Source organism: Peromyscus californicus, unplaced genomic scaffold (assembly GCF_007827085.1).
Source record: "Peromyscus californicus insignis strain IS unplaced genomic scaffold, ASM782708v3 Scaffold_2__1_contigs__length_46816999, whole genome shotgun sequence".
In the NCBI taxonomy this organism is placed as follows: Eukaryota; Metazoa; Chordata; class Mammalia; order Rodentia; family Cricetidae; genus Peromyscus; species Peromyscus californicus.
This window is the reverse complement of record NW_026294540.1, coordinates 27,446,261-27,459,962: the sequence shown is the minus strand read 5'-3', so window position 1 is coordinate 27,459,962 and position 13,702 is coordinate 27,446,261. Positions and strand designations below refer to the sequence as shown.

Below are 13,702 nucleotides of genomic sequence, written 5' to 3'. Positions count from 1 at the left end.
TCCCCAGCACACAACAGAAACTTGACAAAATTAAAAGGACAAAGGGCTTAGCTTAACCTAGAGATTCAAACCAGATAGTTCAGGACTGAGATTGCGGGCCAAACTTCAGCTGAGGACAGGCACCACGGCTCAGTGGACAGAGGCATTCGCTGCCGAGTGTGAGGATGCGAGTTCCATTCCCAGGGCTGATACGGTGTGGTGGAGAGAAAACTGAAGACTCATTGATGTCAATCGTCTGCTGACCTTTGTATGTGAACCACAGCCCGTGCATATCTCTACTCATGAACACACATCACATACACACACACACACACACACACACACACACACACACACACACACACACGAAAAGGAAATAAGTGTAAAAGAAGAAAGAAAACAACCCTCATCTGACACTAGTTTCCATCCTCCTGCCTCACTCTCTTGTACAAGTCCCCTTTGGGTGTAGGGGTGGGTAGCTAGGGTCATGAAGACAACTGTCTAAGAAGTCAAGGACACGGGGACCCAGATACAACCTCCTTATGTCCCCAAAAATGTGAGCAGTTCTAGGCCTCGGGGTGAAGGCTGAATAGTGACCCATTTATGATAAGAGATTTTCTTTTAAAAACTTACAAGGAACTCTACATCGGGGAAAAAAAAAAAAAAAGCTCAAAAAAGCAGGACTCGTGAGCCCTAATTCTCCAACCGACAGTTCAAAAATGGCCTCACATGCTGAGAAGGCTCGAGAGAAAAGGATTCTTCAAAAGGTCCCCTCACTGCAGCGGAGTCCAGCAAGGCGCTGCCCCACTTAACAGCTTCTCTGCTATTCTCAGAGACAGCCAAGGTAAAGACGGCGAGGGACCTGGGCGCCCTCACCGCGGGCGGCCTGCCCGGCCTCTTTCACTTCTGCGTGGCCTGCTTTCCTCAGCCTCCCAAAGTTTTTCTTCTTTTCTCTTTCTTTAGAGATGAAAAACTAAGATCTGTCCCCAGCCACCACTCCCAGCTTTTTTTAATTTAATTTTTTTTTTATCAATATTACACAGTGGGATTGTTTATCTGCCCACGGACAGGCAATGAACACAAATGTGGGAAACCCTCTGTGATAAAAATATTCTATAAAGACCACATCTGCTAAGGAGACGTGACCTGTTTTCCAAACTTTTTCCTTTTCTTCTTCTTCTTCTTCTTCTTCTTCTTCTTCTTCTTCTTCTTCTTCTTCTTCTCCTCCTCCTCCTCCTCCTCCTCCTCCTCCTCCTCCTCCTCCTCCTTCTTCTTCTTTTTTAAAACAGGACACCATTAAATGGCCTTGGCTATCCTTGATCTCACAATCCTCGTGCCTCATGCTACTGAGTGCAGGGATTGTGTGACACATTGCCAAATAATAACCATGGGATTTCGGTTGTGTTTGTTTGTTTTGAGACAGGGTCTCACTATGTAGACCAGGCTAGCCTGGAACTCTTAGAAATCCATCTGCTTCTGCTTCTCAAGTGCTGGAATTAAAGGACTCACTAATCTTAAGAATGTTTTGTTTGTTTGTTTTGTTTTAAGACTGGGTCTTGATATGTAGCCCAGGCTAGCCTGGAACTTGCCATCATACAGCCCCAGCATCCTGAGTGCTGGAATGATGGGCATGTAACATCACACCTGGCTCAGGGAAATCTTCTTTTTAATTAGTATTTTTAGATTTATTCATTTATTTTTATTTTATTAGTATGGCTGTTTTGTCTGCATGTATGTCTGTGCACATTTATTTACTGTGTGGGTGTACATGTGTGCACAGACATACATGTGCTTCTGAGGAGGCAGAAAAGAGCATTTGGTTTCCTGAAACTGGAGTTATTAGTCATAGATGACTATTAGCTGCCATGTGGGTGCTGGGACTTGAACCCAGGTCCTTTGGAAAAGCACTCAGTGCTCTTAACTGCTGAGCCACCTCTCCAGCCCTTAAACCATTTTTAAAGTGGTCCACCAAGTAAGTCTCATTGTAGTAACAGTGGCAAACATTTATGTAGCAATGAGGAAACCTGAGACAGTGTCCTCGAGAGGACTCAGCAGGTAAAGGCTGTTGTCTCCAAAATGAGCTGAGTTCAATGCCCAGAACCCCGGAGGGAGGAGGGAATGCACCCCTGCAGGTTGTCCTCTGTCCTCCACACACGTGGCACATGCTCACCCACACAATAAGTAAACAAATGTTAAAAAAAAAAGTTTCAAAGAAGTACGTATTAACTTAAAAAAAGAAAGAAAGAAAAACAGAGAGACTAAGAAACTGTATGGTTCTATCAGCAGTATTTTTGAGACAGTGTCTTGTTATATCGCCCAGGATGGCTTCAATCGCCCGGGCTTAACAGCTTGCTAAGTCGCTAGGACTATGGACAGTAACTAATGCGCCCTAATTCCTGCTAATATTGTCATAGTTACCTAACAGCAGGACAGAGGACAATATCTGAACTTCTGCTGCTGTATGTATTGACTCTTTGCGGCATTTATGAATGAGAATAAGTCTCTCCAGACACCAAAAGTGCTTAGAAGAGCCCGTGAGACAGCCCAGTGAGATGGCTCAGTTTTAGGAGTACTTGCTGCCAAGCCTGGGGAACTAAGTTCGATTCCTGGGTCCCACATAACAGAAGGAGAGACCGGATTCCTGAAAGTTGTCCTCTGATCTCTACATACATGACATGGTATGTGCATTCCCCCCGACACACACCACAATCAATCAATCATTGTGTTGTTTGAGCGTGTGTGTGTGTGTGTGTGTGTGTGTGTGTGTGTGTGTGTGTGTGTGTTTTAAGAGCTTATACACAGCCAGGCAAACCATTTTGGCCTCATGTTCCCGTCTCCAGCGCCTGAATTCACATACGCCACTCTTTAGCCTAAACAGAAGCTTCCTGGGTGAGGCGTGTGTGTCATCGCCGCGTGTCCCCCCCGCCCCCGCCCCCACTCCCACCAGATGTCACATTGACTCTAATGGAATGCTCTTTTCTGGATGGAAACAGCTGTGTCTTCAAACAAAATCGTGCCAAAATTTTGAACTCTGTTGTTTAGCTTAGAGTCACTTAAAAAAAACAAACCTGGGGCTGGGAACGTGGTTCAGCTGGCAGAGTGCTTTGCCTCGTGTGCACGACGCCCTGAGTTCTAGCCCCAGAACGCCATAAAACCAGACACAGCGGCGCAGGCCTGTATCCCAGCACTCCTGTAACCGAGGCAGGAGGATCAGAAGTTGTAGGTCACGCTCGGCTCCGTGGCAAGTTTGAGGCCAGCCTTTGATACATGAGACCCCGTCTCCACCAAAGAGGTGTGTGGGGAAAGTATTAGCGGTTCACTGAGACGGCTCAGCGGGCAAAGGCGCTTGCCCCCAAGGCAGACAACCTGAGTTCCATCCCCAGGACCCATATTGGTATGGAGAGAACCAACTTGGGCAAGGGTCCTCTGACCGCTACATGTGCACCATGGCGCGTACACACAGACACAGACACAGACACACACACAGAGACACACGTGTGTGTGTGTGTGTGTGTGTGTGTGTGTGTGTGTGTGTGTGTGTGTGTCTTGTTTTATTGTTCTGGTTTTTAGGGTTGTTTTGTTTTAGGAGACTAGGCCTCACAGATTAGCCCGGCGTGGCCTCGAACTTGTCATTCACCTGTCTCAGCCTCTAAAATAAGAGGATGACAGGTGTGTGCCAGCATACCCAGGTAGGATTGAATAAGCTGTAAAGAGTAGAGAATCGTGATGGCCATGGTTCTGGAGGCTGGGAAGGCCAGGAGCACAGGGCTGGCATCCATTCAGCTTCTGCCGGGGGCCTGGCACTGCTTCCCGTCGGGGGGGGGGGGGCCAAATTGGCTGTGTGCAGAGGAGAGAAAACAGGGAGGGTGGATTCCATTTATAACAACGCACTTTCAATGACTAATCCAGCTCAAAGGAGCGAGGAAGTCATCATCATTCCCCTTAATGGCTGTGTTAGTTACTTTTGTGTTGTTGTGAGAAAAAAAAAACCTCACAAAAGCAGCTCCAAGCAGGGTTTGCTGCGGCTCACAGTCTGAGGGTACAGTCCCCTCAGTCCGTCACGGTGGGGAGGGGGTGACGGGGGGGGCAGGGGGTGAGGCAGCGGGCCACATCGAAATTGAAGTCAGGAAGCAGAGAGATGCTGTGCTCCGCTCACTGTCTCTGTTTTATTTAGTCTGGAGTCCCAGTGGATGGGATGACGTCACCCACATTCAGGGTGGGTTTTCCCGGCTCAGTTAAACTCCCTGGAGATGCTTCACGGTAACACCAAAAGCTATGTCTGTCTCTTAGGAAATTCTCAATCCAGGCAGGTTGACAAGGAAGATTAGCCATCACAGAGTTAGTTTGACTCATGATTTCAGGGGGACGCAGTCCATCACCCCGGGGAGACACAACAGAATGGATCCATCCAAGGTGGTGGGGGCATGATGCCATGATTCCTCACATGGTAAGAGACCAGGAAACAGAGAGCTAGATGGGAACAAGGGGTGGGTATCACCTTCAAAGACCAGTGACGGACTTCCGTCAACCATGCCCTGTGTTAGTTACTTTTCTCACTGCTGTGATAGAATACACTGACAGAGACAATTCCAAGAGGAAAGGGTTTGCTTTAGTTCACAGTTCAAGGGTCACAGTCCACCACGAGGCAGGTGGAGCCGGAAGCAGCTGGTCACATGACACCCACAACCAGGAACGGAGTGATGAATGTTGGTGTTCAGCTCCCTTCTCTAGTTCCGGTCCAGGGTCCCCCTAGGGAATGGTGCCACCCACAGTGGAAGGGATCTCTCCACTTTATTTTATGAGATGAAGATAACCCCCGCCCCAGGCATGACCTAGGGGAATGACTCTAGACTGTGTCAAGTTGTCAATTAATGCTAACCATCACACACACACACACACACATGCTTTCTAACAGGCTCCACAGCTTGGGGATAGGGTGCTTAAAACACGACCTTGTAGGAGGCATTTCAGCTTCAACCCATAACTATCCCCTCTCTCTCTCTCTCTCTCTCTCTCTCTCTCTCTCTCTCTCTCTCTCTCTCTCTCTTTGACTATGGGTGTTTTGTCTGTCTGTCTGTGTACCACATGTATGTATGTCTGGTTTCTGCTAAGTGCAGAAGAGAGCATCAGATCCCCTGGAACTGGAGTTACAGATGTTTGTGAAGCACCATGTAGTGTTGGGAATCAAACCTGGGTCCTCTTCAGGAACAATGAGTTCTTAACCACTGAGCCGTCTCTCCAGCTCCAGCCCTAATCTCACATCTTACAGGCCCCCGCTTCTCAGTGTTGTCACACTGAGACCCACACTTAATCTATCTCAAAACTCATCCATGTGGGTCCCAACTAGGGGTAGTCAGAAAACACCATTCTGGGGCTGGAGACGGGGCTCAGCCTGCTGAGGCAAGAGCTTGCTGGGCAGAGGTGCGGACTGGACCCCACAGACTCTGTGTAAAGCTGGGTGCAGCAGTATTTCATCTGTCATCCCGGTGCTGGGGAGGCAGAGACAGGCCGGCCCGGGAGCTCACCGGCCGGCCAGACAGACAGTGAGCTCCAGGTTCAAGGGGACCCTGTCTCCAAAATGGAGGTGGGGAATCAGATGAAGACGCTTGCCAACAAGCCTGATGACCGGAGTTCAACCCCCGAGACCCACGTGATGGAAGAAGAGGACACATTCCTGAGAGTTGTCCTCTGACCTCCACATGTGAAAAACATGTGCACAGGCACATGTGAGCATGCATGCGCACACGCGCACACACACACACACACACACACACACACACACACACGTAATAAACATGAATAAACAAGATGGAGATCAATTGGGGAAGACACCAGATATCCATCTTTGTCCTCCACATGCACGTACACACATATACATGCAGACAACTCACATGCACACACCCGTATAAACATGTACACAGATGACACATGTGCACATAAGCCCATGCGTGTGTGTACACGCACACACATATACGGAAACAAACACCTCTCTTCTGGGTGATGGGGAGAAATGAAAATGCACGTGACAGCATCCCACAGGAGCCCGAGACCCAGCTGAATCGATGAGGCTGAGTCATAAGCAGTCAGCAGAGAACTCACAGCGAGGAAATTTACCAGGCAGCTCTTTGTGACATGAACAGAAACCAGCTCTGACTAACTGAAGCCCAGCAGGGGAACAGGACAGCAAGGGAACGGAGTTACGTATGAAAAACAACGCCCCCCAAACACCTGTGCTCCCCTACCCCAGCCATCTCCTCGCTGAACGCGGGATACCGTCATCAGCACCACCACACCGCCATCTGAGGGATTTTACCCTCTGATGGTCTTCTTAGAGTCCAATCTATCCTGCTTTGTCTCACCCACTCCTAGACCAAAGTCCACGCGGGCGGGTGCATGAATGCGCAGAGCTGGACACAAAGGGTCATGTGAGCAGGGTGTGGTGGCATGTACCTGTAATCCCAGTGCTCGAGAGACTAAGACAGCCAGGACAGCCCGGGCTGTGGAGCCACTTGGAAGCTAGTCTTGGGGTGGCTTCTTAAGACCCTGTCTCAAAAAAAAAAAAATTTGTTACTGTAAATGATGTCAAATGGGGGCGGGGGATATGCTCAGGTGGGTAGGGTGCTTGCCTAGCAGGCATGAAGGCCTGGGTCCCATCTCCAGCACGGCATAAACCAGATGTCGTGGAGTCTGGCATGGTGGCACACGCCTTTAATCCCAGGACTCAAGAGGTAGAAGCGGGCAGATCTCTGAGTTCGAGGCCAGCCTGGTCCACAGATCGAGGTCCAGGACAGACAGCGCTACACAGAGAAACATCGTCTAGAAAAGCAAACAAACAAAAAGCAAAACAGATGTGGCAGCTCCTGCCGGCAATCCCAGCCCTGGGGAAGTAGGGGCAGGAGGATCATAAGTTCAAGACCATGCTCAACCACATAACAGGCTTGAAATAAGCCTGGGCTACTTGGTACCCCATTTCAAAAAAATAGAAATAAGGATGATGTCATCCGAGGACTCTGACTGCGGCTCTGGTTGGGACAGTGGCACCCCTCCAAGCTGTCTTCTGCTGTCTCCATCTGTACAAAAGGAGTCACACACGCCTCTCCAGCTCATCTTGGATTCTTCTCCCTTCTTTACCTCATAGATCATTTATCAACTTCGGCTGATTAGCTCATCATAGTCAACTCTGATTGTCTTTCTCCATTTCCTCCTTGGGCCTCGATCACCTTCGTGATCTTCTGGCCTTCCATCAATGCTTTCCAATTATCCCACACATTGCTATGTGACTAACACTCTAACCACGGAGCCGGCTCACAGCTTCTCACCACTATTTTCATTAGGTGGTTCACCAACTCCAATAGCCGTAATTACTCCCAACTGCCCACTGCATCAAACCCTAACACCTCCCCAGGCACCCGAAGTAAGGAGCCCTCTTGTGTGGTCTCAACTTCCATTACTCACAAACAATTAAGCAACCCAGTCCATCACCTTTCTGTCATTCTGGACGAATGACAGGCAAAATGCTTCTTTGTTTGCTTGTTTCTAAGATGTACTGTGTGTTTCTGTGTCTGTGTGAGAGTGTGTGTGTGGATGTGCGGGCGCCCAAGGACGTAAAAAGCGAGCAGCAGAATCCTAGGAGCTGTGGTTAGAGGCGGGGCTGGGAGCCACCTTACATGGTGCTGGGAATCAAACTCAGGTCCTAGGCTCTCTATGCTCTCTAGCCCTAGCTCTGCTCTGTTTTTCTTTCTTCTTCTTCTTCTTCTTCTTCTTCTTCTTCTTCTTCTTCTTCTTCTTCTTCTTCTTCTTCTTCTTCTTCTTCTTCTTCTCCTTCTTCCTGTTTGTTTTGTTGTTAATTGTTTTGCTTTGGATACAAAACCTCACGTAACCCAAAGCTGACCTTAAACTCACTGTATAGCATCTAAATACTTGGAATCCCTGAACTCCTGCCTCTACCTCTCAAGTGCTGGGATTACAAGTGTGTGCCGCTACAGCTGTTCATACTAGGTACATTCTCATCAGCCAAGCAGCGTACTGAGCTACATGCCTGGCGCAGGAGGGGAACAGGTGATAGGGCTGTCACCTCCCATGATCCCCTTCAGGGTCTTGCTGCTTTCCCATCTTCCAGGTGGAAAGACAAGATAGGCAAACCACACAGGAACAATGGCCAGCTTCCACACCTAGCAAGCCAGGTCGGCAACACCTATTTTCCAGACAATTCTCTTGTGAATCGCCTCTTTTCCGCAGTTAGGCAAAGTGCGATGAGGAATTCTAGGATTTCTCAGCTTTCCAGGGAGTGTAGGGGCTCGCATCTCTGGAGCTTCCAAACTTAGCAGCCTGTTGGCTGGCTCTCCGCTCCTCTTTCTTTTTAATGTTTATTTGTGCGTGCGTGTTTGTGTGCCTCTGTGTGTGTGTGTTTGTGTGTGTGTGTGTGTGAGTGTGAGAGAGACAGAGACAGAGACAGAGAGTATGCACTTGCTATAATATGATTGGAGGTCAGAGAACAACTCAACAACTCATGGGAACTGTATGTGAGAATCGTGTGTGTCCATACCTCTACTCCAGAGAGCAGAGGAGAAGGAGAGAGAAAGAGTACACACTATGAGTTTATTACTATTTATTCTTCCACTATGTAGGTGGGAATCAAACTCAAGTTATCAAGCTTGGCAGCAGGTACTTTTATTCATTAAACTGTCTTTTTTTTTTTTTTTTTTTTTTTTTGGTTTTTTGAGACAGCGTTTCTCTGTGTAGCTTTGGAGCCTGTCCTGGAACTCACAGAGATCCACCTGCCTCTGCCTCCCAAGTGCTGGGATTAAAGGCGTGCACCACGGCCGCCATCCGGCTAAACTGTCTTTTTTTTTCTCTCTTTTTTTTTTGGTTTTTCGAGACAGGGTTTCTCTGTGTAGCTTTGCGCCTTTCCTGGAACTCACTTTGTAGCCCAGGCTGGCCTCGAACTCACAGAGATCCGCCTGCCTCTGCCTCCCGAGTGCTGGGATTAAAGGCGTGCGCCACCACCGCCCAGCTCTGTCTTTTTTTTTTTTTTAAGACCTTTTTATTTATTTATTTTATGCACGTGCCTGCAGACATCTTTACCCACTGAGCCATCTTGCCAATCCTTCATTTTTGAAAACTCTTATTTATTTATTTTTATGTGTATACGTGTGTATGCTCCTGCATGAGTCTATGTGTACCATGTACCTACGTGGTGCCCGAAGAGGCCAGAGGCTGTCAGATCCTGTAGAGCTGGAGTTACAAGTGGTGGTGAACCACTCAGTGTGGGTACTGGGACTCGAACCTGGATCTTCTCAAATAGCAGTCAGCACTCTTAACCACGGAGCCGTTCTCCAGCCCAACCCTTTGGTTTTTTGTTTTTGTTCTGTTTTGTTTTTTTTAAATAAAGAGATGGCGGGGGCTGGAGAGATGGTTCTGCAGTTAAGAGCACTGGCAGCTCTTCCAGAGGTCATAGCGTCGATTCCCAGCACCCACATGGCAGCTCTCAACTGTCTGTGACTCCAGTTCCAGAGGATCCCACACCCTCACACAGACGTACATGCAGGCAAAAACACCAATGCACATTAAATAAAAATAAATAAATTATTAAAAAAATAAAGACAGGGTGAGTTGAATTGCTCACCTATAGCTAGGCAGCTTAGTAAGAGTTAAAGACAAGCCGGGCGGTGGTGGCGCACGCCTCGAGCCCAGCACTCGGGAGGCAGAGCCAGGCGGATCTCTGTGAGTTCAAGGACAGCCTGGGCTACAGAGTTCCAGGAAAGGCAACAAAACTAAACAAAGAAAACCTGTCTTGAAAAACCAAAACCAAAAAAAGTTAAAGACAGATTCCATTCCATGGGAATTGGGTTCTCTTCCAACCGATCCAGGATATTACATCCACACCAAAGAACAAGAAATGGTGAAAACATGTAAGCAATTTCTTGATGAACAAACAGAAATAATAACAACATGTGCTGCAGCCAACGATCAAGAAACAAAGCTGTCACTGGGCATGATGTTAGGGTGGCATGTAGCATGGTACACGCCTTTAATCCCAGTACTTGTGTAGCAGAGGCAGGGGGGTCTCTGTGAGTTCGAGGCCAGCCTGCTCTACATAGCAAGTTCCAGGCTAGCCAGAGGTACATAATGAGATTCTGTCTAAAAATTACAAAAAGTGATAATAATAAAGCACAGGGCTGGAGAGAAGACTTTGCTGTCGAGAGCATTTATAGAGAACCTGAGTTCAGTTCCCAGCACCCACATCGGGAAGCCTACGACTGCCTCTAACTCCAGCTCCAGGGGCTCTCAAGCCTCCTCTTGCCTCCAAGAGTGCCCATACTCACAAGAGCATACCCACATACATACATAGACAGACAGACACACACACACACACACACACACACACACACAATTTAAAAATAAAAAGAATTTAAAAAAAAGACAGTTGTTTCTTGCCCCCAACCTTATTCAGTTAAGGTCTTTGTAGTTTCAGTTCCCTAAAGTCCACTGTAACCCAAAAATATTAAATGGCAAATACCCAGAAGTAAACAATCCACAAGCTTCCTATTAAATATATAGTTTGTTTGTTTTGGGTTTTTTTTTATTTTCGAGACAGGGTTTCTCTGTGTAGTTTTGGTGCCTGTCCTGGATCTCACTCTGGAGACCAGGCTGGCCTCGAACTCACAGAGATCCGCCTCCCAAGTGCTGGGATTAAAGGCGTGCGCCACCACCAGTCTGTCTTATTATACATTTATTTACTTGTTTATTGTGCGTGTGCACTTGCCGTGACATGGATGATCAGAAGACAACTTGTAGGCACCAGGTTTTTCCTTCCACGACCCGGGTCCCAGGAGTCAAACTCAGGTCAGGGCTTGGGGACAAGTGCCTTTACCTGCTCAGCCATCTCACTGGCCTTTTATTTTTGTCTGAATATTTGTGTCTCATGTACCCGAGGCTGGCCTTGACCTAGCTATGTAGAGAGAAACGATTTTCAAGCCCTGATCCTCCTGCCTCCACCACCCAAGGGCTGGGATGACAGGTGTTCACTTCACCCAAGGTATGCTGTGCTGGGAGCAAAACCCACGATTCACACGGGGCAAGCGGGCACTCTATCAGCTGAGCCACATCCCTGCCCAGCTGGAGAGCTTTAAATCGCATGCCATTCTTAGGGACTCCCCCTCTGCCCAAAATCATCTCATTGTCCAATACTCACACGTTCATTACTTAGTGGCCATCTTGGTTGTCAGGTTGAGCACAGTGCTTTTGTGTTCAAATACCGCATACTCTGCTGAATGGTTCTGAAGCGCAAAAGTAGTGAGGGTGATAACTCCATGGCAACACACTGTCGTAACTGTTCCATTTCAGCACGTGGGCTTTTTAATATTTATTTTTTAATTTTTTTTTTTTTTTTTTTAAATATTTATTTATTTATCATGTACACAGCGTTCTGTCTGCATATACCCCTGCAGGCCAGAAGAGGGCACCAGATCTCGTTAGAGGTGGTTGTGAGCCACCATGTGGTTGCTGGGAATTGAACTCAGGACCTCTGGAAGAGCAGTCAGTGCGCTTAACCTCTGAGCCATCTCTCCAGCCCCATATTTTTTAATTTTTATTCATGTGTGTCTATGTATGGGCACACGCATGCTGATGTGAAGATGCCCCGCGAAGGCCAGAAGTAGGTGCTGGATCCCTGGACATAGAATTAGAGGCACTTGTGAGTCACCCACTGGGGATGCTGGGACCTGAACTAGGGTCCCCTCCAAGTGTAGTACCTGCTCTTAACCACTAAGCCATCTCTCCAGCTCCTAATATTAGTCCTTATTATTATTTTGGTCCTTAGGTTCATTCTGTGCATAATTTATAAATCAAACTTTATTATAGGTATAGGAAAACTTCAGTCCATGATTTCACACAGTCTGAGGCTTCAGGAGTCGCCTGGGAGACTTGGGGTGCAATCTCCAGAGGATAAAGTGAGTGTGGTTTTAAACCTTCAGCCTAAACACATTGAGTGTTTTCCTTGTATCCATACCTCCTTAGTGGAGAGAGAGACAAAGAAAAGGAGAGGGAAATGGGGAGGGAGAGAACACTAAAGCTCTTGCTACAATTCTTTTTGAGTTCACATTTAGGTGTCATTTACATCTGCTGCATTTTAATTTTGACCCACGTTTTTTGTTTTGTTTTGATTTGGGGGGTTGGTGTTGCTGTTTGCTTTTACTTATTTATTTATTATTAAGACAGCTTCTCTCTTTACATAGCCTAGGCTGGCCTTGAACTCTCTTGACCAATCCTCTTGCCTCTGCCTCCCCAGGGATCGGATTACAGGCATGTACTGCCTGGCTAATATGGTTTATTTGTGTGTGTGTGTGTAGTTCTGTTGTTGTTTTGTTTTTGACATGGCGTCTCAGCCCAGACTGTGAACTGGCTATGTAGCCAAAGATAACTTTGAACTCGTGATCCTGATCTGTCTGCCTCTACTTTCCAAACTCCAGCATTACAAGTGTAAACCATCACTTGTACACACACACACACACACACACACACACACACACACACACTATATATATATATATATTTTTTTTTGAGACAGAGTTTCTCTGTATAGTTTTGATGCCTGTCCTGGATCTCGCTCTGTAGCCCAGGCTGGCCTCGAACTCACAGAGATCCGCCTGGCTCTGCCTCCCAAGTGCTGGGATTAAAGGCATGCGCCACCACCTCCCAGCTACATACACACACACACACTATATATATATATATATATATATATATAAATATATAAATATATATATATATACATATATACAAAAGACAGTGTTGCATCTAGTAAGTTCTCAAATCAATACTTAAGCTCTATACTGTTTTAATTTTTTAGTTTAGTTTTGTTTTGTTTTTCGAGACAGGGTTTCTCTGTGTAGCCCTGGCTGTCCCGGAACTCACTTTGTAGACCAGGCTGGCCTCGAATTCACAGAGATCCGCCTGCCTCTGCCTCCCGAGTGCTGGGATCAAAGGCGTGCGCCACCACCGCCCGGCTGTTTTAGTTTCAAGATTCCATTTCATATATGTATTTTGTGTTGCTCGGGAGCGTGCCGTGTGGGAGCGTGCACATGCCAGGGTGCTCGATTGTGGGGGTGTCAGGGGACAACTTGCAGGAGTCCTCAGCTTGGGTTTGGGGACCTTCTGTATGATCGGAGCCATCACACCCGCACCGTTCGGTTTCCCTTCGCATGAGACGGGCTTGCAGCCTGGGGTGGTCTCGACCACGCCACTTAGCTGAGCCTGGGCTTGGGCCACGAGCCGCTCCTGTCGCTGCCTTCCAGCGGCTGGCATCACAGGTGTGCACCACCCCCACACCGCCTTGCTTGTTCGGGGGACAGGGTACTGTTATGTCGCCCTGAGCTGTTCTTGACCTCTGCCCCCCAGCCTCCCTCGTGCGGCCCCACCACCACCCTCGGGCCGATGTTTTCCACATCATTCCTCCTGGCTCACCTCTCGCCCTTTTCCCGCCTTCTTCCCCCCCCCCCCACAAATGCTCCACAGCTCGAGGCCCTTCATTGTCCCCCCCCACCCCCACCCCGCCCTTCCCATCCTCCAATCAACCCACCGAGACAGCCTTGTTACCATGACGACCGAGCTTCTGCAAAGCCGAAGTCAAGGACCTGGTTGCCATGGTTTCCGCTTCTCCGCCTCCAGCCCCGCCCGCGCGCCGGGTGGGATGGGAGGGGGGGTGGGAAGGGGTGCCCCGCGG

The 13,702-nt window shown here is 48.1% G+C and overlaps 1 long non-coding RNA gene across 3 annotated transcripts; it reads right to left on the bottom strand.

Annotated features, from left to right (window-relative positions):
• Positions 1 to 4,126: 4,126 nt before the first annotated feature.
• Positions 4,127 to 13,669, bottom strand: LOC128120272 (uncharacterized). 3 transcript variants are annotated; one of them, XR_008221821.1, is made up of 4 exons: positions 13,559 to 13,669; positions 11,174 to 11,258; positions 6,430 to 6,522; positions 4,127 to 4,449 (listed from the first exon to the last, which is right to left on the bottom strand). It is a non-coding gene; the product is annotated as an uncharacterized LOC128120272 (long non-coding RNA). The 3 variants fall into 3 exon arrangements; XR_008221822.1 differs by lacking the exon at positions 11,174 to 11,258; XR_008221820.1 differs by lacking the exon at positions 13,559 to 13,669 and having other exon boundaries at positions 11,174 to 11,357.
• Between the last annotated feature and the right edge of the window lie 33 nt (positions 13,670 to 13,702).